Source organism: Cynocephalus volans, chromosome 9, assembly GCF_027409185.1.
Source record: "Cynocephalus volans isolate mCynVol1 chromosome 9, mCynVol1.pri, whole genome shotgun sequence".
NCBI classification, from domain to species: Eukaryota; Metazoa; Chordata; class Mammalia; order Dermoptera; family Cynocephalidae; genus Cynocephalus; species Cynocephalus volans.
In genome coordinates this window covers 151,071,384-151,097,474 of record NC_084468.1, presented here as the reverse complement: position 1 = coordinate 151,097,474, position 26,091 = coordinate 151,071,384, and the positions used below count along the sequence as shown (strand labels likewise).

At 44.5% G+C, this 26,091-nt stretch overlaps 1 long non-coding RNA gene across 3 annotated transcripts; it reads left to right on the top strand.

Annotated features, from left to right (window-relative positions):
• LOC134386035 (uncharacterized) lies at positions 1–25,007 on the top strand. 3 transcript variants are annotated; one of them, XR_010024440.1, is made up of 8 exons: positions 1–131; positions 12,736–12,850; positions 14,876–14,966; positions 17,171–17,301; positions 19,668–19,722; positions 21,163–21,241; positions 24,446–24,576; positions 24,675–25,007. It is a non-coding gene; the product is annotated as an uncharacterized LOC134386035 (long non-coding RNA). The 3 variants fall into 3 exon arrangements; XR_010024439.1 differs by lacking the exons at positions 24,446–24,576; positions 24,675–25,007 and adding an exon at positions 21,680–22,478; XR_010024441.1 differs by lacking the exons at positions 1–131; positions 24,446–24,576; positions 24,675–25,007 and adding exons at positions 12,276–12,380; positions 21,680–22,478.
• The last annotated feature ends 1,084 nt before the right edge of the window (positions 25,008–26,091 follow it).

The window sequence follows — 26,091 nt, the reverse complement described above, 5'->3', positions numbered from 1 at the left end:
CGCGCTGGGGCTGGAGCGCGGACGACGCTGGCGTGTGGGACGCGAGGAGCGCGTGCTGGTCGCCGGGCACGACTCCCACGCGGCTCTTCTGCCGTGGGCGCCGGAGACCAAGAGCGACCACCCAGGCCCAGGTGAGGCGGTGGGGGCGACCTGGGGCTGGAGGCGAGGAGGGGTGGGGCGCGCCCGCGCCGAGTGTCCCCCCGGGACCCGAATTCACAGGCCCCGAGTGCGCAGTGTCTCAGGGCCGACCCTTGGGCCCTTGCGCCCCTCTGCCCCGCCGCATCCCCGGAGCGCTCTGCAGGTCCCCGTCGGTGGGCGCCGGACTGTGCGCCCAGGTTTCTACTCCGGGAGGATCGCGCTGCCCCAGCGCCGCTTGCGGGTGCCGTGGACAGTCTTCCACAGCTCTAGAGCTGGGGACTCCGGCCCTGCGTGCTTCCCCTCTGCCCTTTCTGCCCCGCGTCCACGTTGTGAAAAGGTACCTCCTGGGGGCTGGGGACAGCCCCAAAGGAGCTTCCTGGAGAGAGTGATCTGTGCCGGCTCCTGCAGAAACTCTCCAGGAGCCTCCTGTTGATCCTAGATTCAAACCTCACTCCTCCCAGGTCTTGGAAGCTTTATCTGCGACGTCCAGTAGGCTGGCCACTAGCTAGGTGTGGCTATTTAAATCGACCTAATAATGAAGGAGTCCATTCCTCAGTCCCAGTAGCCACATCTCAGCTCTCAGTAGCCAGGCGTGGCCTTTTGCTGCTGTGTTGGATGGCCAGACGGGAATCTTGCGGTCATCACAAAAATGTCTGTGGGCCAGGCTGCTGGAGAAGATTGGCATGGCCCTTGCTTCTCCGCCCCCTCCTCCTGCCAGATGCCATTCCAGCCACACCTGGCGCCCCTTCCTCCCCGACCTGCAGGCTTTCCTGTCCTCCTCTTAGTTCCTGGCGTAGTCAGTATCTGGGCATCGTCCCACAGGTCTGAGCTTACTGTCACTCACTCACCTTCCTGACCACTCTCCCCAATATTTCCTGCCTCAGGGTCCCTCTCCTTTCCTTCGCAGCATTTCTTGTTTTGTCATTGCTACTTATCTGCAAGTTTTCCATTTTATTTTTGTAGTCTATGAAGCAGAGATTGGCATTTATTGCTTACTGTACCCTCAGTGTGGGTGCAGTATATGCGGTTGAAAGATCCAGGTGGAATCTGTTACTACTGGAGTTCTTTGGCTGATGAAAGTGGTACTGTATGTGGTTTAACCTCATAGCTCATTGAAGGTCCTCAGTAGAAATCTGGTGCAGCAATCGTGTGGACACAGGGCAGCTCAGGATCAGGAGCGCAGTCGTGATTGCAGATGTCTGCGGGAGACAGGCAAATCCGAGAACCTTAAGGATTGTTTTTTTACCATTCCCTTACACCCCCAGGACAGAGAACGTTTTGCATTTAGCCTCCCGGTAACCAACTTTAAGGGGCCAATGCAAAGGTTCCAGTGGAAAGTTCTTCCACAAGGAATGGCCAACAGCCCCACACTATGCCAAAAATATGTGGCACAAGCTATAGATCCCCTTCGGGACAAATGGCCTCATTTATATTATTCATTACATGGATGATATTCTCTTGGCAGGAAAAACTGCCCCTGAGGTACTCAATTGTTGTGCCCAATTACAGGAGGCACTCACCACCCTTGGGTTACAAATTGCACCCAATAAAATTCAGTTAAAAGACCCCTATTATTACTTAGGCTTTGAGCTCAATTCGACTGTCATCACTACTCAAAAGGTTCAATTAAAGACTAATCATTTACACACACTCAATGATTTTCAAAAATTTCTAGGGGATGTCAATTGGCTACGGCCTTATCTAAAGTTAACCACAGGAGAACTTAAACTTCTCTTTGACATATTACAGGGTGACCCTGATGCCCTGTCGCCGCGTGCTCTTACCTTCGAGGCACATAAATCACTCCAACTTTTAGAAACTGCTATACAAAAACAACAAGTTACATTCTTAGATTACAGCCAACCTTTCTCCTTCATAATCTGTGCCACGCCACACACCCCTACCGGGGTTATTTCGCAACATAGCCCCCTATTATGGGTACACTTACCTTCATCTCCAAACAAGGTTTTAACAACATATACCACCCTCGTTTCTAAACTAATCAAAATAGGAAGGGAAAAGAGCCGCCTACATTTTGGAAGGGACCCTGACCATCTTGTTCTCCCCTACACCAGAGAACAAATACGATGGCTAATACAAAACGATGACTCTTGGGCTATTCCCCTGATCCTATTTCAGGGACAAATTGACAACCACTACCCTGCTGATAAACTTTTCCAATTCTCTTGGCTACACCCTTTTACATTCCCAAAAATCACCTCTCAAAAGCCCCTAAAAGGAGCGACATTAGTTTTCTCTGATGGCTCCTCCTCAGGTACAGCTGCTTATATCATAAATAACCAACAATATATTACAAAATCCCCATATCAATCAGCTGAACTTGTTGAATTATTTGCCATCATACAAGTATTCAAGCTCTTAAAAAATGAGGCCTTTAATCTATATACTGATAGTGCATATATTGCCTTCTCTGTCCCATTATTAGAGACTGTTCCCTACATAAAACCTTCTACAAATGCAGTACCTCAGTTCCAACAGTTACAACTGTTAATTTTATCACGACAAAAACCTTTCTTTATTGGACACCTAAGAGCCCATTCGGATCTCCCAGGCCCCCTCTCTCATGGTAATACACAGGCCGATACTCTAACCCGGGCCTGTTTCTCCTTACTGCAGGACCTCTTTAAAAGTGCCCAACAATTTCACAAACTACACCATGTAAATGCCCAAACGCTGCGCCTCCGTTTCAAAATCACCAGAGAGCAAGCCAGAGACATCGTTAAAAACTGCCCCCTTTGTGTAGTCTTTTTATCTTTGCCACACCTTGGGGTTAACCCCAGAGGCTTGCTTCCAAATGAAGTATGGCAAATGGATGTTACACACGTTCCAGAATTTGGCAACCTAAAATACATCCATGTCACAGTAGATACCTTCAGTGGCTTCATCCTCGCCACCCTCCAAAGTGGTGAAGCCACAAAAAATGTAATTGCTCATGTTCTCCACTGCTTTACAGTTCTGGGTAAACCTAATGTCCTAAAGACAGACAATGGCCCTGGATATACTTCTCAAGCCTTCAAAACCTTTTGCCTTCAAATGCACATCAAACACATCACAGGAATCCCATATAATCCACAGGGCCAAGGCATTGTTGAAAGAACAAATCAAACCTTAAAAAATACCATTAACAAGCTTAAAACCACAGGTCTCTACCCCACCAAAGGCTCACCGTGTAATATCCTTATCCATGCTCTATTCACTCTAAACTTCTTACAACTTGATGCACAGGGAAAATCAGCAGCCGATCGTCATTGGCACCAAAAAACAAATGACCAGTACGCACAGGTCATGTGGAAAAATCCCTCAACATTTAAATGGCAGGGCCCCGATCCGGTCCTCATATGGGGACGTGGCTCGGCCTGTGTCTATGACACTCAAGAAGGGGGGCCTCGATGGCTGCCCGAACGTCTAATCAAACCAGTAAACCCCCCCAAAGAAAATAACTCTCCCAACCCAGGGAAGGATCCCTGAGAAAAAACTCTTTCTTTTCTCCTTTACAGACAATGAAACCCTGCCTCCTCGCCCTTCTTTCGTACGCCTTCTGTGTGCAGGCGGGTTTTCAACCTCCACCAAGTCGTGAAGAACTCTACAAGGCCCTTTTTGGAAACCCTTGCGATTGCAAGGGCGGTACGGTTTTCCGCACCCCAAGTGCCTATACCAGTCAAGTTGACTGCAACACAAAGGTAGCCTATATCGCAACATCTTACACCTGGTCTGGGGCGACAAAGCCTGAATGGGTCTGCAAAAACAAACCTACAATCATTCCTACAGTACAGGGTCGCCCTGGACCTTGCCCTAAAAACTGCACCTTTCTCCAGTCCGTCCATTCCACTTGCTACTCTTCTACACAAACATGCACTGACCATACACAAAAACCACAAAAAACCTACCTTACTGCTACCTTAGAAAGGGCCTTTTCGGGCACCTTTGGCAGCGCCTTAGAGGGAGGTTCTGAAAAATATTCTCAGGCATCCTGTCTCCCACAACATGTCGGCAAAAATGTGTGTTGGTCGCCCATGGCCCCGATTCATGTATCAGATGGAGGGGGCCCCAGCGACACCCTAAAAGAGGCTTTAGTTGCCCAATGAATTCAAGAACTAGCCCAACACTTATATCCTCAATTAAACTACCATCCACTTGCCCTTCCAAAACCCAGAGACATTACTTTAGATCCACATACACAAGACATCCTCAGCGCTACCCACTCTCTATTAAACTCCACCAACCCCTCCCTTGCACAAGACTGCTGGCTATGTTTAACCGTTAGTATGCCTCTACCTACTGCCATTCCTATGTTTACTGCCTCGTATATCCCCTTTAATGAAACTGCCAATTGCTCACTATCATTCCCCTTCAGAGTACAGCCCTCCGGTTTCAATCTCTCTGATTGCCTCCAGGGACTTTCACAAAATAATTCCTATGACGTTGATGTCGGATTTGTCACCTTTTCCCATTGTCATTCCATAACTAACATTTCCACCCCCATCTGCCCTTCTCCAGGACAGGTATTCATTTGTGGAGGCAACCTTGCCCATACCTTTCTCCCTATTAATTGGACAGGCCTCTGCGTTCCAGCGAGCCTTCTCCCTGACATTTCTATCATCCCCGGATATGAGCCCATCCCTCTTCCTAGCCTTGACCTTATAACAGGACGCCACCGGTGTGCTCTCCAAGTCATTCCCTTGCTTTTAGGCTTGGGGATTACAACCGCTATGGCCTCCGGCGGGGCGGGGATAGGGGTTGCTGTTAACACCTAAAATAAATTATCTCGTCAGTTAATTGATGATGTTCAAACCCTCTCTGGAACTGTTAATGATTTACAAGATCAAATTGATTCTTTAGCTGAGGTAGTTTTACAAAATCGCAGAGGGTTAGACCTATTAATTGCAGAACAGGGAGGGATCTGTTTAGCTTTACAGGAACGGTGCTGTTTCTATGCCAACAAGTCTGGCATTGTCCGAGACAAAATCAAGAAATTACAAGAAGACCTCATCAAGCGAAGAAAAGAATTGTTCGAAAACCCGCTCTGGACTGGACTTAATGGACTCCTCCCTTACCTCCTCCCTGTCTTGGGCCCCCTTCTTTGCCTCCTTTTACTTATAACCTTCGGTCCCTGGGCGTTTCGCCATCTCACCAACCTAATTAAGAAACAAGTTGATGCCGTCCTTTCTAAACCTATCCAAATTCATTATCAACGGCTGGCATCAAAGGACGCGGGAGAAGACTACTATGGCTCCCTCCCTACGGGGACGACATGATAACCAGAGGCATGTCTACCCTCTCCCTTTAGGGAGAACAGGGTATGAGCACCGGGGTGAGTGTAAAACAAAGTATTACAAGGGAAGGTCACAGAACTCCGACCTCCTCTGGGTTTCCCTGTGAGCACGCCTGGCTTGCATAGGGGTTGGTATCTAATCTATCAAAAATCAATTTCGGCTCTGCCCCTCCCCCCAAAAGATACCAAGAGCCAATGATGGTGGATGCAAAAAATCCACGGGGGAGCCAGGCCCCTACTCCCTCGCCCGGTTAATGCTCGCCTTCCCTTCTGTCTTTGAACAGAAAGGGAGGAGATGTCAGGAGCCATTTTAACAATAGTCACCATTTTAACAAGTAACAGCCATTTTATATAAGCCTTTCTCTTCCTCCTCAGAAAAGCCTGCGCGCGCCAAGCCAACACCTCTCCTACCTCCTCTTCTCATACCACGCCACTATCACCCCACTGCTTTTCCGCCTATCATAAGCTGCCATACCCTGTGACAGCCCGCCCCTTCTTCACTATGTATATAAGCAATCGCCTGACAATAAAATTTTGAGGCTTGATCAGAATCTTGTCTTGCCTCCATTCTGTGTGTCTCCTGTCTCTTCCTCTTTTCACCAGCTACAGGTAGTCCTCCTCGAGCCCACGTTCTTACCTGTCCCGCAGGACGGGACAAGGATGTTTTGGTGTTTTGGTTTTGTTATTATTCTACATTGGGTCGCATTTTAGTGAGAGCGTACTGACTCTTCTCTTTTGAGCTTTTGGGTTTCAGGAAGTGTTCATGTGGCCCTAGTGTGGAGTCAGTTCTCATCACTGTTCCATTGGGGCTTGAAAAGAAGGTCGAGTTCCTGTTTTGGGTTTATAGAGGTTTGATGTGTATGTCAATGAATTTTGCTACCTTAATTGTCTTATTTAGGTCACTTATCACTTTTACTTAGTTTTTGTCCTCTTGCTCTGTTGTGGGCAAGAGAAGTGAATTAGTCTCTACCACTGTGGCATTTCTGTTCATTTCCCCTTGTGGCTGCAGGGAATGTGGGCTGCAATGTTATCTGGTGCATAGCTATTTCTGCCTGTTGTATTTTTATTCTGAGGGGTACCTGTTAGTATCAAGGTGCCCTTCTTTTTCTTATTTCTCCCTCTTCTGACTGTAAGATCATGACTATTGCTTTCTTGAGTATGTGTTTACTTGCCACACCTTTGCCCGTTCTTTTATTTTTAACCCTCTGGATTACTTTGTGTCTCTTACGTGCCAGATCAAGTTGGATTTTGCTTTGTGATTCAATCTGAGAATCATTTCTTTTCTCTAGGTAAGTTCAAGTAATTTACATTTATTGATAGGTCAAACATGTTTGATCTTAGTTTTGTGGTGTGTGTGTGTTTGTATTATTTTTCGTCTTTTATTCTGTTGTCATTTGCTTTTTTTCTTTTTAGTTTTTACATTTCTTCTGATATTTGGGAGAGTCTATACCTTCGTCACTATGAAATGTTGTAATAACATCTCATATAATGTCATATAATGCTCATAGCACTGTACGTCTATGGGGATTATTTATTCAGTAGCTTGTGTGATGGGCAGAATGATGTCCTCCCCCTGACCCTACCCTTACCCCAGGTATACTCTACCCTGGCACCTATGACCATGTCATGTTACGTGGTAGAAAGGGACTTTGCAGATGTCGATTGACTAGCCTGGGTTACCTGGGTGGGCTCAATGTAGTTATCTTAGCCTTGAAAAGGACAGAACTTTGTCCAGTGAGAAGTGAGAGAGGTGTGGTGAAGGTGACCTCAGAGAGGTCCCAATTGAAGGACTTGCAGCAGAAGGGTCTAGGAGCCGAGGGTGACCCCTCCCCCCCACCAACAGCAAGGACACGGACACTTCAGTCCTGCAGTCACAAGAACCTGGACTCTTCCCACAACCTGAGTTATTTTTCCAGCATCTCCGGGAAGGAACACAGCCCAGCTTCTGACTCATGGAAACTGTGATAGAACTAATTTGTGTGTTTTGAGCTGCTGAATTTGTGATAATTTGTTATGGCAGCAGTAGGAAACTAGTACACCTTCCATGAGTAATTATCAAATTAACATGTTTTGTTTTCTTCCTCCCATCACCCAGTTTTAGTCAATAATAATACCTTTCTCAGTGTTTGCCTTTCTACTCTGAAATTTACTTGTATTTCTGATATTGAAATGTCAGCTTTAAGTGATATCCTTTGACTCCAGGTCTTGTTGACGAGGTGGTGACCTAATTCTGTCTTTTGCCTTCTTTTGTCTTTTGCCTCCCAGTTTTTGTTAGCTGAGTCATTACTCCACAGTTGTGGCATTCTATTACCTGCATTCTGGTCTGTCACCGTCAGCCCACATTGGTTTCTGTCTTACATCTACAAGTAAGTATGTTCAGTGCTCATTGACAGCCCTTTTGATGGTGTTTCTTCTATCAGGTTTCGATTGGCTGCAGTTTCTCTTGGAGGTGTTTTCTCAGAGTGGCTGGTGGGAACGGTGGCCCCTGATTGCTGGATGAGAACTGTGGCTTTGGGGCTTGCGGGACAGCTTGAGTGTTGATGGAACCCTTGGTCAAGACTGTTATTCTCTAACCATCTTGTAGATGTCTCTCCGCTGTCTTCTGCCTTTGAATGTGGCTATAGAGAAATCTGAGGCCTGCTTAGTTTCCCTTTACAAGTGATTTGGTTTCTTTCTTTTTACCTCATTCTGCTCACTTTTCTTATCTCTATCATTTGGGATACTTTTTAAATAGGATATTTTGGTTGTTGTAGGAGTTTTTAAATATATTTGTAACTGTTATATTTTCTTCTATTTTCTGAGTTTCCTTTTCATTTTCTTGATGGTGGACGTTGATGCACAAAAGTTTTGAAATTTGATAAAGCCCCATTTGTCTATTTTTCTTCTATTTTCTGTGTTTTTGGTGTCATAACTAAGAAATTATTGTCAAGTTCAGCGTCATAAAGCTTTCCTCCCAAGTTTTCTATTAAGACTTTTATTATGTTAGCTTTTACATTTAAGTCTTTTAAAATTTTTTTGTTCACTTTTGTATGCGGTTTAAGGTAAGGATCCAACTTGGTTCTTTTGCATGTGGCTATCCAGTTTATCCAGCACCATTTGTTGAAAAGATGATCTTTTCCCCATTGAATGGTCTTGGCACCCTGGTTGAAGATCCCTTGACCATATATGTGAAGGATTATTTCTGGGCTCTCTATTCTATTCCATGGGTTCGTATGCTGCTGTTTTAATTACTGTAGCTTTTAGCAAGTTTTGAAATAAGGAAGTGTTTGAAATCAGCTTGAGTGTGTGGTTGGGAGTGGACCCTGCAAGCTTCTGAGTGCGGCTTGGACTAGGCTTGCAGGGCCAGCTTAGGGCCTATTGCTATCAGCACGGTGGACAGTGCCTGGATTGCTGCATCTGGAGCCTCCTACCTGAAAGGGCTAGGATGGTGCGTCCACCTCCACAGCCTGTCCTGTCCCACTGGTCACCTGCTTCCCGCAGGCCTCCAGTGCGAGTGGCTGGAGGCACAGGGCTGCCCTCCTGTCCGAGAAACTGGCCTTGCTCTCAGGACCAGCGGATGGAGCAGGCCAACAGGGGAGGAGCCACGGGGTGTTGGTGGGAGTCAGGGAAAGCTTTGGAGAAGAGGGGGCATGGTGAAGCTCAGAGCGGAGGTGAGGACCTGGCGCTGAGTGTGCTGTGGAGGTTCTGGCTTTGAGCTGAGGTTGCCCTGGGCAGTAGGCTTTGGTGAGGGCTGGCCCAGTTCTCTCCACCTGGGTCCCAGCAGCCTGGCACCTTGCCTCTGAGCTATGTGAGGATGATGGTGTTGCCTCTGTCAGGGGTCCTCCTTGGGACCTGTGAGAGCTGCCCATGGGCACCCTGACCTCTGCTCACCCTTGTCCCTCTCAACCCCACCTCTCACCCCTGCCCCCTTTCCCTCCTGTTCTGGGCACCTTATAGGGCTCCTATCTCTGGCTTTTCAGAGCCCAGCCATCTGGCATTGGCTGTCTGTGCTGGGTGATGTTTTGCCTCTGGACCCTGAAATGCCAGCAGCCTATTCTCTGGCCACACATTCTGCCCAGCCTCAGTGGCTCCCCTTCCTGCCCACCTTTCTCCAAGTCTCTCAGCTGCTTCTGCAGAGGCTGATGCAGGGTGGTCCCTGAGGGGCTCTGATCTCTTGTCTTCCTGCGTCCCTTCCCTTAGAGCCCCACAGCTTGTGACTCTGCCTCCATTTCTGAGACTGGAGGCAAGAAATCCACCTGCGCGATGGGCCTTCTGGTCCCAGGCAGAGCTGGGGTCACCCTCTCCTTGTCCTATTGCGGCTCCCTCTGCCCTTCCCCCAGCAGGACACCACAGTCCATACTTCGCCCTTCAGCCCCCACCTCCACCCAGCGCTTCCCTTTCTGCAGGAACCCCACTCAGCTGACTGTGCTTCTCACACTGTGGAGAAGGTACAGGCTTCGGGCAGCCCTGCTGCCACCGCCCTGGCCCAGTGGTGGCCCTCTGTGTGGCTCACCTCTGACTCGGCCATCTGTGAGACGGGAAGAGCCTCCACTCCCATCTCGCCGAGACCTGCTTTGGCTCTTGCCTTCTCTCCCATGGGGGTCTTGCCTCCTCAGCTTGTGAACTTATTCAGGCTGCTCTCATCCTAGAGCAGAGAGGCAGACAGACAACTGGCAAGCCCTCACCTGTGCTGTCCTGGAGGACACAGGCAGGTGCATGGCAGCACTCCTGCTGGCCATCTCATCTCGTTGAGCTCCTGCAGGTCCTCACCGACCGCTGTGGGGTGCTGCGCTGTGAACGCAGAGGCCCCTTCTACAGCTCTTCTCCCCTGGAGGCTAATGCTGCTCGGAGCCAGTGCCACGGCCCAGTGGGCAGGGCCAGCACAGCTTTGTCAAGAGAGGGACTTGGTTCTGGATCCTGCCTGGGCCTCTGTCTAGCTGGGCGGACTGGGGCACGTCCTGACATCTCTGTGCCTCAGCTTCCCTTCTGGGAACTGGTGACAGTAAAGCTCCTCCCCGCAGGCCTGAGAGCTGAGGGAAGTGATGGCCACCAGCTCTGAGCCAGGGCCCGCCAGTGCCCCTTCTCTCCTGGAAAGCTGGGCTGTTTGGTGAGGGGGGGCTTTTCTCCTGAGTGAGGAGTGTCCATGCAAATGGGGGCCACGGTCCCCACTTCCCACAGCCCGAAGATGACAGTGGGTGGCCCTGCCCCACCCCACCTCCACCACCAGATGCACACGACCTCCTGGGGGTCTCAGCCGAGGGCGCAGCAGGACTTCTGGGCTGCGTGGAGCTGTGTGGATGGGGCTTCCCACCCCCTGCCCTCCTGACGCAGGCACCGTCTTCTTGCACCTTTGCTGCTACCGTCTTGGAGAGAAGGGACTGGCTCATGGTGCAGCTGGCTGGGCAGTGGCGGAGCCAGGTCAGAAGCTTGGCTTCCTGTGGCCTTCCTGGGGAGGGGGAGCGGTCGGGTGGAGGTAGCCCCAGCAGGTGGAGGAGGGAGAAGGGGTATGCGTGGGCATGGCTGGCCTTCTGACCACCCTCTGTGCTGCGAGGGGTCTGGCCCCCTTCCTGACTTGTGGCATCTGGCCTGGGTGCGAAGGTTCGTGTAGCACGTGCATGTGTCGTGGAGTGTGCGTGTGTGTGTGTGTGTGTAGGGCCTGGGTGCAAAGGTGTGGAGCATGTCAGTGTGTCATGGGTGTGAATGTGTGTGTTTGTCTCCCTGCTCTCCAGTGTTGTTCCTTAGTGATCTGTGTGGTTTGACTCTTTGGCTAGTCTGAGTGACATTGATCTGGGAGCGCTGATATACAAAGTTTTTTGGGGAACATATGTTTTCAGTTCTCTTGGGTGTGTCTCCAGCATGAAATTGCTTGGCCACATAGTCACATGACATTTCACAGCTTGAAAACCTGCCAGTCAAGTCTCCTAAGAGTCTGTACCATTTTACAATCCCTGTGTATCCTGTCAACGCTTTGTATTGACTGTCTTTTTGATGACAGCCCTTGTGATGTGTGTGAAGTATGATGTCACAGGGGTTCCGTACACATTTCCTCAGTGGCGAGGATGAGTATGTTTGTAAGTGCTTTTTGGCCTTGTGTCTGTACCTCCCTTAGAGAAATGTTTAGTTGAATATTTGAATTACCTGAGTGGTGTTTTTGTTCCGTGGTGTTTTCTGTTGTGTTGTGGTGGCTGGCCCATGCAGGGAACCTAACCCTTGCCCTCGGTGCTGTCGCACCATGCTCTGACCCACTGGGCTAACTGGCCAGCTCTTCTTCTGACCATTTTTTCCCATTGGGTTAACTGTCTTTCTGATTGTTCAGTTGGAAGAGCTCTTTCTATATCCTTATTCTTTAAATATGATTTCAAAATATGTCTTTCTGTAGCATGCGTTGTCTTTTCATTTTCTTGGAGGTGTCCTTTAAAAAGTGCACCAGCTTTTACTTTTGATGACGTCCAGTTGGCTAGTTTTGTGTGGTTTCTTGTATGTTGGGCATCTTATCTAAGAGACCATCATGAAGTCCAGCATCGCAAAGATTTATCCCCATGTTTTAAGAGTTTTCTTTCTTACGTTTAGTTCTGTGATCCATTTGGCATTCATTTTGGCGCATGGTTCAACTTCATTGTTTCCCTCGTGGCTCTTCAGTTGTCCCAGCACCTCTTGCTGAAGAAATATTGCTTCCCCGTTGAGTGGTCACAGAACGCTTGGGGAGACCCATCTGTCACAGATGGATGAGTTTCTCTTTGGACTCTCAGTTCTGTTCCGCTGACCTCTAGGTGCGTACTTAGGCCAGTATGGCAAAACTGTCTTTTTTTTTAACACCTTAATTTCAGTTTGAATTTTCTTTTTTACTGACAGCTAGCAACCATATGTGTTTATGGGGAACAGCATGATGATTCCATACGTGTATCAATGGTGCAGTGAGCAAATCAGGCAAATTAACATGGTCACGCCACCTCCTACTTACTTCTTTGTGGTAAGAACACTCGAAGTCCACTCTTTTAGCAATTCTGAAATCACGTTAGTATTAACTATAATCATTTTGCTGTGCAATAGAGCGCCACACCTTATTCCTCCTCTCTAAGTGAAACTTTGTACCCATTGGTCAATATTCCCTTTTCCTTTGTTCACCAGCCCCCACCCCCAAACCCTGCCCCCCTGACTCTGGTAACCGTTGAACTCTGTTTCCTTGAATCTGACCCTTTTAGATTCTATGTGTAGGTGAGATCATACAACGTTCGTCTTTCTGTGCCTAGCTGATGTCACTTACCATGATGTCTCATAGATGGATCCAAGTTGTTGGAATTGATGGAATTTTTGTTCTTTTCCAGGGCTGAATAGGATCGCGTACGTGTACCACATTTTTGAAAACCACTCACTCATGGGCACGTGTGAGAAATGCCCTCACCCATGCAATGCCAAAGGATGGACACGTGGAGACACGAGGTACACTGAAGCAAGACTTTAATTAGGGCCTTGTAAGGTCAGGATTTCCGAAGGGCAGGCATGTGAAAAAGAGCTGTATCAAGCAGTTTATTCCCTCGTATGCAAGTCCTTGCCCCCACTTCCTCATTGGCTGAGATGTAGTCTTCCTGAAGGGCAGCTAAAATTTATTACTCCCTCACAAGGAATTCCTTTGGGGGCTCGCGACAAGCCCGCAGAAAGGGCCCGCTTAAGCCCTGTGAAGGGAGAAACGCCAGGGAGTGAAGAAAACAGTGGGGGCTAGTAACTGATTGACATCTCAAGGAGAGCCCTGTCTGTTCAGAGACCCTCTGGGAGTGGGCTGGACCTGAATCAGTTCAAACACTCCGAGATAAGTCATTTCTGAAAATGAATCAGAAAATAGATGACTTTTTTACAGCATGTAGGTTATTTCTCTATCTTGGCTCTTGTGCATATGCTGCAGTGAACACGGGAGTGAAAACATCTCTTGCATGTACGAAGTTTAACTCCTTAGACTCTGTCTCCCCGAAGTAGGATTGCTGGATCTTATGGGAATTCTAGTTTTAATGTTTCAAAGGACCTCTGGGCCGTATTCCCCAATGGCTGTACTCATTTACGTTCCCACCAGCAGTTGACAAGGATTCCCTTTTTTCCACATTCTCACCAGCACTTGCTCCATTTCATCTTTTTGATAATACACATTCTGACAAGTGTGAGGTGTCAACTCCTGGTGGTTTTCATATGCTTTCCTGGTGAGTGATGTTGAGTTGTTTTTCTGTACACTGGTTGGATGTTCGTATGTCTCCTTTTGAGAACCATGCTGCTATAGTGGGAATGTGTCTCTTCCAAAATTCGGTGTTGAAACTTAGAGGCTCATGGGATAGCGTTAAAGTGTGGGGCCTTTCTAAAGCATTTCTGTCTTGTTAGGCTGACTCTTCCTAGATAAAGCAGGCTAATGTTGGGGCTTTTGTTGTCAGTGCCCGTTGGCATTTCTGGGTTGCTGGCTTTTTCATCTCCATGTCTGAGATAGAGGAGGCAAAAAGAACACCTGGAGGACTTGCTGCCGTGTGCTTCTTCAGTCCCGAGGTGCCTAGGAGTCTTCATTTTTCTCTCCACTTTTCAGAGACATCTTATTTTTGTTTTAGATGTCATGTCTAGACTTTTTACATGTCCTGAATGGAAGGAATAGAGAAAAATACATCTGCTCTATCTTCCCAGAAGCAGAAGTCTGTTCTTTTTTTAATATCTTCATTTTCTTAACTTTTTTTTTTTGAACAGACTTTTAAAAGTTTCACAGGCATACCTGTGTTCTATAATAATATCCTTTACTTTTGTTGATTGATGACTTCTTAGGAAGTGAGACGATTACAGCATAGGATTTACCTTCTGTTTTTGTAGATTCTTTTTTTTAAATGGTAAGCTTTTTGACCTTCTTGGAATTTTCCTTGGGAAAGAAAGATATTTTATTTGAACACGAGGCTCCTGACAGCAGAATCATTTTACGCTATGGTGGAGGTGGGATTGATCAGCACTTAGCAGTTTGTCGCTGTGCAGTGGGAACACTAGCCAGTGTTGGAGAGCCAGTTTTTAAACCCCTCTCTAGACTTTAGCCTTTCCCTGGAATGTGTCTAGTTCAAATATACCCTCGGGGTCACCCAATGAAAGATAGATATTTAGTGTGGGGAAAGAACTGCTCTGTGTAGAAATAGCACAAATTATAGCAGAGAAACTGCAGATGGTAATCTAAAGTGTCATAAAGGCACAGGTAGAAAGGGGTAATGTTGCTCACATGGGGAACTTCACCCTGTTGTAATGGGGGGGAGTTGGGTGGGGTGGGGCTTCTTTCATTGTGTGTGTTTAATATTGGAGATGTCTTGCTGGGAATGCACTGAGTCAATTTTATGTTCTAAATATGAGTGCACATAAACTTTTGGCCCGTGTATGCACTTTGTTATACAAGGCATGTTCCTAGCTGTTTACCCTTACAGCAACAAAGAACTGAAATTTAGATCTGTCTTTGCTATTCAGGGACTGGTACATCTTCACATTCATCATGTGATTCACCAGGATTTCAAGGTCCAGAATGTACTGCTGGCTGAGAATGCAGAGGCGAAACTTGGTATGTGACAGACTTGCAGCATGATCTCATACTTGCCCTGGCACAGACCGTTGACACTCCCTGCACCGATGTTTTCTGTCTCTGCTCCACGCAGGAATGTGGAACTGCGCTAATTGCTTAGCTTCGCTCCAACTTCCCTTTCTCCCGTGCTTCTATCTGTTGCTCTGTTCTCTGTATAGCTGCCAGACTGATTTTAAAAACCAGACCATGTCACTGTCCTGTTTAACAACCTTTAGTGGCTTTTTATTTTACTTTGGGTAAAATCCACAGTTCTTACCATGATCCCACATAGGATCTGGCCCCTGTTACTTTCCTACCTCATTTTGTGACTCTCTTCATTTTATTCCTGTCTTTTTTTTTTTTTTAAAACTTGGAACTTGCCTCAGGGCCTTTGTACGTACTGTTCCCCATTGGCAATATTTGGCCTCGGTTTTGAAGTCACAATTTTCCCTCATTTTCAGGGGCCTTCTCTGACCCTCTGATCTGTCTTGGACCCCCGTGCTTATTTCTTACATAGAATTGTTCACAATTGATAATTCTGTGGTTATTTGTTGACTTGTGTTTCTGTCTGCTCTAACAGAATATAACTTCTCGGAGTGCACTGACCAGGATTCTTATCCAGCACCTAGTGAAGGGCCTTCAGTTCAGTAGGTGCTCGATGAATTTCTGCATGGGTGGGTCATTGCAGCCCCTCCTATCTTCCCAGAGGTGATTTTACGATGGTTCTTTTGTATTTCCCGTTTCCCTTAGCTGAGTTTTGTTCCCATTCCACTTTCGTGCAATGATTCTGTCAAAATTTTAAACAGAATTAGCATTTATTTTTTTTCAACTAAGCTATTACACTCCAAATATTTCTTTATACTTTTTCTTAAAAGGATCTGGTCGACCTTTTTAAAATCTTAGGTACAGTAGTTGTACTTTAAAAATGAAATCTTCATCATTGCCTTCTTACATAGTGTCTGCATTTATTGATCATTTGTGGAGGAATAGTCTGCCCAGTTGGAAACTCCCCTCAAAGCTAAGATAGGAAGCACTAAAGTTGTTCTCATACTTAACGACTCAGTGTGTTCCCTGCACTGACCTCATGGTGCTAGGCCTGTGAGTCCCTCAGTCATCACTTAGTGATTGGTTGCTGTTGTTGTCCATGTTGCTGGGAAACTTGCTTAGGCTTTCTGTGCTGACGGCATCGCCCATGCGTCTCTGTCTCAAGAGGAGCATTCAGTGAGCCTACCCCAGCAGGTTGTGTCCTGTGCGTGTTCTGTGCAGAGAAATGGAGTCTGTGATCCCTGTGAATCATCTCAGCCCTTCACGAGTCTTTTTTTTTTTTTTTTTTGTCTTTTTTGTGACTGGTACTCAGCCAGTGAGTGCACTGGCCATTCCTATATAGGATCCGAACCCACGGCGGGAGCGTCGCTGCGCTCCCAGCGCCGCACTCTCCCAAGGGTGCCACGGGCTCGGTCCACTTCACGAGTCTTTTTGCCTGACCTCTTCCACCTCTGTACTTTCCTGCTGGGGTAATGGCAGTGTGTGCAGTGCTGATGTTGGCAGGTGCTGAATGGGCAGTCATTCCATTAGAGATCATTAGCTTCCTGCCAACTCTGCTGCCCATCCTTGAACTTTCCTCAAGACCACCACCATCATTAAATTGGGTGGGGTGTAGAAGTTGTTCTGAAAAATTGGTAGAAGTTCCACTTGCTTCTGGGGATATTCTTCGTGTATTTGCAATTTAGCATGATTCTGTTTATTTAATGTAATACCATGTTCTTTCCAAGAAAACCTTTGTGGGTTTCTTTGTATGGTTATTAGGCTGCTTAAGTAGCTAAGTCCAGCGGGTCTCAGTCAGTTCTCCTGAACTAGGGGCTTTCTAGGACTTGATTTTGTTTGTGGCAGGTGTGTTCTCTGAGAGCATTGAAGATCTCCATTCATTCAAAAGGCCCTCTGTTGGTCACTGTTTGGAGAGCTCAGGGACACCTGGGTCCAGGCCTCCTAGGAGGCTTCCAGACTGGTAAAGGGTTTTTCACTCTTGGTGGCTTTGCTGTGGAAGGGGCACTCCTTTCATGTGTTGCCTGCCTTGAGGAGAATCACATGTTCATGAAGCACTGCTGTTTCTGTTTACTATGAAGACACCGCCTCCTCCCATTTTTTGTATTATATCTGGTTTGTTAATTAATTGCATTCCACTTTTCTTTCTCGTTCTCCTGCAGTTGATTTCGGTGTGAGTGCTCAGCTGGACAGGATGATTGGGCAGAGAAATACATTCATAGGCACCCCCTACTGGATGACTCCTGAGGTCATTGCCGGTGACGAGAACCCAGACGCCACCTATGACTACAGAGTAAGAGGCTCCTGCTGGTGGGCCTTTGCTGGGACACTGACATCCAAGGGACATGAGCTTTGGCAGCACCACGCTCAGCCAGTGAGCGAACCGGCCATCCGTATATGGGATCCGAACCCGGGGCCTTGGTGTTATCAGCACCACACTCTCCCGAGTGAGCCACGGGCCGGCCCGGGACATGAGCTTTGTTTACAAATTGCACACTCCTTGTCCATACCTACTTCCTCAGTGAGGAAGACATGGGCACCCTATTGTGGGTGCAAATTATCCAGGACAGTGTTCAGATGCTGTCTCTTTTGTCTGTTTGCATCAGCTTTGTTCTCATCTGTAAAGAATATGCTGGTTTCAGGGCAGTCTGGGCCACTTTGTTGTGCATAGATCTTTTCATCATGAGTAAAACACTTCTGCCTCTGTTTGCTGTCCTTTTTAACTTGAAGAATATATTAGAATCGATTATTTGTTCTTTTAGAAATATTGTCAGAACGTATAGTAGTAGCTCCATCTACATGGAATTTTTGAATGTTCTTGTTAAAGAGCTTTACAGCTTTGATTCTATACACAAATATATTTAAACTATTAGAGTGACCTCTAGGGACTTGAATCAGTAATGCGCTTTTTTGATCCAGGTGTAAAACTCATCTTTGATAATCAGACTCAGGTTGACTATGTTTACAGAAACTGTTTAAAAAAATAAATAAACCCTTGCCTTAATTAAATGAGCCAGAGTGGTTAGTGTACCTGTTAATGTTATTCAGGATTGAGTTCATGTCTTAACAGCCTCCCAATGTATTTATTACAAATACCCAATTAATGAGGCTTAATTTAAGTCTATAGTGCAGAGGAGTTTTTATTTTTTATTTTTATATGTTGAAGTGTTTAAAAATAGATTACAGACTTTGTGACTTTCCATTCTTTAATATAGCATTACATATCTCTAAAATTTAAAAACAGTTTCCAACACACTCAAAATATTATCATACCTAAATAAATAAGTACATTTCCTTAATACAAAGTCTGTAATTAGACCCTGCTGTTTTTTTTAAGCTAATATCCAGTACAGGACAAAGCAATGCATTTGGTGGTTTGGCCACTCAGTCTCTTTTAATCTAGAACCTCCCTGTCACCCCCCCCACCCCTTCCCTTTTTTTTTCCCCATGAGACTGACTTACTGAAGAGGCTGGGCCTGTTGTAAAATGTTCTACCCTCCACATTTGTCTGAGTACTTCCCTGTAACGTCATTTAGCTTGTTTCCTGTGAACTGGAAAGGCTCAATTAATATTAAGGGAAACCTTCTCAGCAAGATCCCCTCACAGGAAATGGGGGTGTCTCAAGTTGCCTTACACCAGGGGACGTGCAGCCCTGCTTATGCCACCATTGACACTGCCAAGTTGGGCCACTGGGTTAAGGTAGTAAGCCCCTTTGCACTTCTATGGTATAGAAAACTTCAGAAAAATAAAGGAGAAATTTGTAGGCCTGTCTTTTTCTTGTATTCAAGCATGGGTCTGAACTTCGTAACGTAATTATAGGTTATTTAGAAAATGCTTAAACTGAGCAACTTTAAGTAATTCCTTGGTTGTGACAACACATAAGCAAAAGTATTCTAATGACAGTTACTATCCATTATTTGCTATTTTAAAATCTTTTTTGGATTTTAAAAAATACTGGCTGAGATTTTTGTTTGTCTGACAGATACAGAAGTGAGGAAACAGACAAGAATGCCTGCCCTCATGGAATTTATATTTGAGTGGAGAATAAAGTTTAAATGAAATTTTATAGTTAATATTTCAAGGGGATCAGAAGGAGAAGATGCCATGTACAAACGTGCATTTATTTGTCGCTCACCCCTTGTTTGGTTTGAAGGTGGAGTGGAGATACTGAGCAGCATGGTTCAAACTAGTGATGTGTGGGATAGTTGTGGACATTTCATAAAGAATACTTTCTGGCCTTTAAACTTTTATGAACTTAATTAAGTTTGAGGTATTAATAGCAAATGCAAAAATAAACATAAATGTGGGCCAGGGTCTAAACTATTGAATGCTTGTAAAGAAATGAAGTGTACTGGGCAGTAGACCGTTCACTGGGCTGTTAGAGGCTTTTGAGTTGACCCTGTCTAGTGCTTTTGTAGATGTGAGTCATTTTAATTAAATCAATTTTATTTTTATCATTTATTTATTCATACATTCAATCAGTCATTCATTCGTTAGGTGTTTCTGCCAATATGTTTGTGCTTTTAATTTACCGGCAAACTTCCCTTCGGTTTATACACCAAAGAAAGCCTTTATTTCATTGGTGTAAATATCCAGAAATGTAAGTTATTGGCTTTGTAGCTAATACGATATTTATAACATACTGTTTTATTTTTGCAGAGTGACCTTTGGTCTTGAGGCATTATGGCCATTGAGATGGCAGAAGTTGCCCCCTGTAAGTAACTTTCCTTTTTAGCCCAGTTTTTATATGTAACTGAAACCAGGCTCATGGCTTCAAAAAGAACAGCCATTCCTGGTGGGGCATTTAGATGAAGGAATCATAAATACAGTGAGGTTTTAGAGTAAGAGAAATTCTTGGCAAGCATTATTCCTTTTGGAGATTTCTGGAGGTCTCTAGGCTACATTTTCTTTTATTTAAGTTGTATTATGCCAAGGTCAGAAATAAGTGGTAATCTTTTTTTTTTTTTACCTATTCAACTTAATGTTTAGTGGAACTAAATGAATTTCGTGAATACCAAAATGCCACGGTCCTAACACATGGCATTCTGGTATTATTAAAGTTTTGACTTTACAGATGGAGGCATAACTCGTTAACTATAGAATAGGTTTTTTTTTATTCCCTGTATAATTTTGTAGGAGTGTTTTTTGTGTCCTTTGGATCACGCCTGGGACAACTGTATAATATTGATCTTTGATCAGGGGTGGGGGAGAACTGCAGAAAACAGAAAAAACAGCATTTCTGCTATTTCCCCTTTTAAGAAAAAGGTATACACAAAGAATGTATAAGTTCCTGGTACATAGTTACTGCTGAATAAATGGTTGTTGAATGAATGAAAAAAATTTGTCAACAGTTAAAAATTAGTTTGCAATACAGAAATTGACGTCTGCCTTGAACACTGTATGGTCCCTCATGTTTCTCTAAGGAATTGAGACGGGGAAGTATTGCTTGGTCCTTTGTCTCAGTTTTCTTTTCACAGTGGGAATAGTATTGTCTGCTTTTTCTCCTCCCATTTCACAGCTGCCTTGTATGATTCTCTTGAAGGCAAATAAGCACATGAAAATGCACATTGCCTGTGGTGACATATTAATGCATACATGTGTGCGTTATATGACTTTATTGGAGGTAGTGATAGGAGTATAAACGGGAATTGCACAGAATCAAGCAGTTCCACCTCACTCTTCCGTTTTTGCTCTTTCATAGTAATACTAGCTGTAAGAATGAACAGTTAGCTTTTCTGGGGGCATGGTGAAAATCTCTGTTCCAGGCATTTTGTGAAGGGCTTTATAAGCCATGTCTTAGTTAATCCTTACAACAACCCTATGAAAACATAGTAATTTTTATTGTAATCTTACAGATGGTTCAAAACCTTCTTTAAGACTTTGAATTATTATTTATCTTTGAGTTATGAAAACTTCTCAATGTCTATTTGAAATTGCATATTCTTCTTGTTGCCCCTGTCCTCATATTTTTCTGTTTTTAAATGGGAATTTCATGGTATGCTCGAGAGTTCATAACCAGGTGTCTAGACTGCTTGATGTGAAATATGTCAGTCAGACAATGGGACAAAGCATTTGATGTTATTTATGAGTGAGCTGTAGACATCAAGAGTAAATAAAGCACGTGCCATCCTGACACGACCGTCTCCTCTCGCAGCTCTCTGTGACGTGCATCCGATGAGAGCACTGTTTCTCATTCCCAGAAAACCTTCTCCCCGGCCGAAGTCAGAAAAATGGTAAGCTGTGTGTGGTTTGTTGTTGTTGTTCTTTCCCTTTTTTTTTTAAGTTTTATTTTTTCTCTGAGACAAAATTCTGGCCATTCTAGTTTCAAAGAACAAGAGCCGGCACCCGAAAGCAGCGGTTTAAAAGTGCATTGATCTTTTAAAATTTTTTTAATAAATTTTTTTTTCTTGATAGATTCTCTTTGAATTACAAAATAGTCATAAGTGACCATATGAAACACCATAACTTGGGTAAAGAAAAATGTTCTATTTTAATATTTAAAAGTGCTTTTAAGTGTAATGAAGTTCTAAGCAAAAGAAAAAGCAAAGCTGTGTTACAATAGAGTTTTTCAATTAATATGGATAGAATTTTAAAATTAGTGGAAGCATTTATTGTAATTATTTTTTAAGAAAGTAAAAAACTTAATTGAGGCATATCCTTTTTTGTTGCAGAAGAGCACATTAACACAGTGGTCCTCTGTCCTTGGGTGGCCACCTTCCCTCCTCCTCGTAACTCTAATGCATTTGTCAAGCAAAACACTGATATCCGTGGAAGGAGTTTTTTTCCTTGAAGAAACAGCTTTTTTCTCTGAGGAAACCTGTTATAATTGCAACATTGTGGGAACATGCTATTTGGGTTAGTTTTAAAATCTTTAAGAGAGAGGATAGTGCTTTGGTGGTTTTTGCCTGAGAATTTTACCCACTAGTTCCCTTCTGAACTTTTTTCTGGGTTCTTTCCTATTAGTTCTCATCTGCACTCAGGCTCCTCAAGCATGTGGACCTATGTAGAGGATTCATAAAGCAAATGTACTTCACAGGGCCTGGTTTTCCAAAGCCTCGCAGCTTCAAATATTGACTTTACAAAGGACAGGAAAATTTTCCCAGGCTGTAAAGTCTCTGTTGTAAGATAAAGAATTGTAACACAGCAAGGTAGCTGGCTCAAAGACAGACAGGTTACTGACTGATATGTAAAGATACTGGGGAATTGCTGTAAGAAGAGAATGTTTGCTAAAATCAAGTTTTTGTTAGTGGATCGACTTAATTGCATGTTACCAGCTTCTATTGTTAAACTTGTTAAATGGTACTTAGCAAAAACCCCACCTATGTTCTCTTCCTGTAACTTGCTGGTCTGGAGAATAAATGCAGGAAGAGAACCCCAATTTGTGGTTAATTTCCCAAATGGAAGGAATGGCTCTCGCTTGAGGGTTCTGGGATATTAACCCCTTTCTGGGGCATCTCACTGCTCAGACGAGATGGGCTTTGAGTAATCCTTGGTGGCTCCATCACAGGGGAAAAGGGGTGACCAATCCGTGGGAGGCAAAGCAACAAACGTGGCCTTCCCAGGTGAGCCCAGCTGCTCCCCAGTGTGAGCTTGGTTGTTGTCACACATCCACCCAGCCGCTCCCCTCTGTCAGGTCAGGTGTTTCCCATGTCAACCAGCTGCTCTCCCTTATTAGGCCGATGGCTCTGCTCTCACATCAGGCCAGGTAGACCCTGCTCTGCTCAGCTGTTTTCTTTCCATACCAGCCCAGCTGGTCCTCAGTCATCCCAGCTGCTCCCTGCACATCTGTTCAGTTTCCTCACTGCCACATCAGCCCAGCTGTCCCCTGTTGGCTGGCACGTCTCTCCTTGCATCAGTGCAGTCATTCTCCTTTTTGGGCACCTTCTCAGGGAGTGGAAGGGATATGTTGGGTTCCCCCTGGGCAGCCTCTCTGGCAAGGCTACAGGGTACCCCCTGCTCTGCTCCAGCTTCCCTCAACATGAGGCATGGGGAGACAGGGGCCTGGCTTGCGGTGTCTAATCCTAGAGTCATACCCTGTTCTTTCCTGAGAAGGCAGGGATCGGGGTGGGAAGCACTCAAGACTGGAAGAAGAGGGAGGGATCCAGGCATCTCTGTCTCCCCAGACACAGGACGGGCCCAGTATCATCTCCAATTGCTCCCAGAGCCGGGGGACACCTGGCATTGCCCCATCCCCAGAGAAGCAGGAGAGACCCCAGTCACTACACAGTCACCAGCTGCAGATAGGAGACACTCCCTCATCATCCCCTCCACAAAGGCGATAGGAGCAACTCCTGGAATCATCCTCTCCACCCTAATCTGAACCCCCAGAGGAGAAGAGTCACATCCTGATTAAATATGCATATTCAAGCAGATGGCAGAGTCTGGTGATGAACGGGCTATCAGGAGAGTGCGTCACCGTGTGTGTGTGTGTGTGTGTGTGTGTGTGTGTGTGTGTGTGTGTGTGTACACACACAAATATATGGAAAGTTTACACATGACAGAGACTGTGGTTCGATTAGATGGAAATGAGGAATTGTTTAATGAATGGTGCTGGCTCTGCATTTGCAAAACAACCACATTGGACTCTCATCTTATACCACATACAAAAATAAATTCCAATGTATATATAAAAAGCTAAAAACTGAAAATTCTGCAAGAAAATCTGTAAGATTACATGAACACCCTAGAGGGCAGGAGAGAACTTGTTAACCAATACTGGAAGCTAAGAGGTTATTAAAAAAAAAAAAAAAACTTGGAAAATGTAAAGAAAAAAGGGAAATCATTTCCTGTATGGTGAAAGATGACATAAAGTCAGCAGATAGATTTGGAAAAATATTTATATTAAGAAAATGAAGCTATATCTGTAAGATACAATGTATTTTTTTAAGGATGAACAATTTCACACAGAAAGTGTGGGTAAAGAATATGAATAGAAAATTTACAGATGAGCAGATCCAAATAACCACCAAATATATAAAACATAGGATCATATTATACATATTTCTTGGAATCTTGCTTCTTACTCAAAAGCACCCTGTGGAAACTATTCCAAGGCAACTAGTCTAACTCTAATTCAGAATGCATAATAGTTCATAGTGTGGAAATACCATATGTTGTCAGCAGTTCTTCTACTGATAGACATTTCCAAGATTGTTGTTGTTTTTGGTGGGCTCTTTTGGTCACTGTGAGCAATGTGGTAATAAAGGCCATCTATGTCCATATCCATATGTCCATACAAATACCATCTCTAATGGTAGTAGCTGTTTAACAGGTGTTGCTCAAGTGCTTTCCAAAGACTCCAACACAGCATGCTTCCACCAGCAACGTCTGCTGGTGTTCTTTTCCCAACATTTCCATCAGCAATAGGTGCTTGGCCTGTTTGTGGATGTAAAGTGAAATCTCATTGTTATTTTTATTTGCACGTTTTGTCTACTAAGACATTTTAAGGTTAGTGCTGCTCTAACACTTGCATTAGTGAAAACCGGAAAGCCTCCAGCACCAGAGGAAGTCCCAACCGCAAGCGGCAAGTGGCCACTGGGACTATTTTGCTCCCATGTCTCTGCTGCTGGTAAGTCTCTCCTGGAGCCCCCAGCCTAAATTCTGACAAAACAATGTTTTATTCTTTTTTAGTCTCCCTTTCTCTTTCCCTTTTCTTCCTCTTTGAAGTGATTGCAGGACAACTACAGCTAAAAGTCCTCTCAGCCTGTGAGAAGCTGTCCTGATGGGTGACTAGCAGAGGTGGAGGGACACCCTGGGTTTTGTTCAGCTCAGCCTTCTGGCCATTCTGGGAGGGTCAACATCCTTTAGGCATTATCTTTGTAAACTCTGCCCTCTGTCTTAAGCTCTACAAGACTGCCCTGGATGCCACATGGCCCTGAATTCCACATGGGTACTTGGGACTCAGGATGGCTGGAGAAAGGGGACCTACATCCACTATCTCAAAGGCCTTAATACTGGTTGATAAACTGTGGCTTGATATGAGTAAATTAGACAAATGTGAATGGGTTAAATGCTTATAAATTAAATTGTCAGAGTTTCAAAAATTCTTTTCAATAATTTGAAATCTTAAAGTTGAGTTATATCGTTGTTAAAATACTCAAACATTAGTTATTATAAGTTTAAATTTATATACTTTGGCATTTTGTTTTTATGTGATTAAAAAACCTAAATATATTAGGATCTGTTAAAAAAATTTTAAAACATCTCTTCAGAAATTAGAAATGGTTTTTACCTACAAATATTAATGTAAAGCAGTTCAAAATTGCTTGCTTACTAGGTTTGCACTGGAAATTAGGGTTACTAAGAAGTGATTATAGTTGATATACACAATTCAAACTGGTAAGTACAAGAAAACTTTTTATACAAAATGTTTAAGGAAAGTAGGATGTGAGGAAAGTAGAATGTGTCTTTGGTAAGGGGTATAAAAGGCATGAAGATGTAGTGTGGTTTTTGTTAAAATAAAAATTTGTCTGGCTTAAAGGTATTTAAAGGGTATTTCAAGTTAAAAGAATAAAAATGAATGTTAGAGACATAACTGAATGAATATAATTGGAAAAAAATTGTAAGAGCTTATAAAAAGTTTAGTAATCTTGTGCAGTCAAAACTGACAGATTGGATAGATTTGTTTATAAGTTTTTGTTAAAATTAGCTGTAATATTAACAGTACACTGGTACAAAAGTAAAATTTGGTTCTTTTTTAAAAAATTTTTTATTGAATCAAAATTGATTATATATATTTTGGGGATTCAAAGTTGAGATAGGTTGATCAAATCAGTATTACTAGCATATATATTGTTACAAATCATACTTATTCTTTATTCCCCTTGTCCAATCTCACCCCCTCCTGCCCCTCTCCTTTAAGTACCCTAGATTTCTTCTCACCTTCTGAAAGAGTAATAGTTACTCTGTTGATTTGTTGCCTAGATGATCTGTCCAATGCTAAGAGGTGTGATCAGGTCCCCCAATATTATCAGAGAGCAGATGCTTCTTCTGTCACTCTGGAATGGGTTTTGTGGAGAGACACATCCTCTTCTTTATCTCTGCTGGTGACTCTGCTTGTGTCAGTGCACTCCAGTGGCTGGTG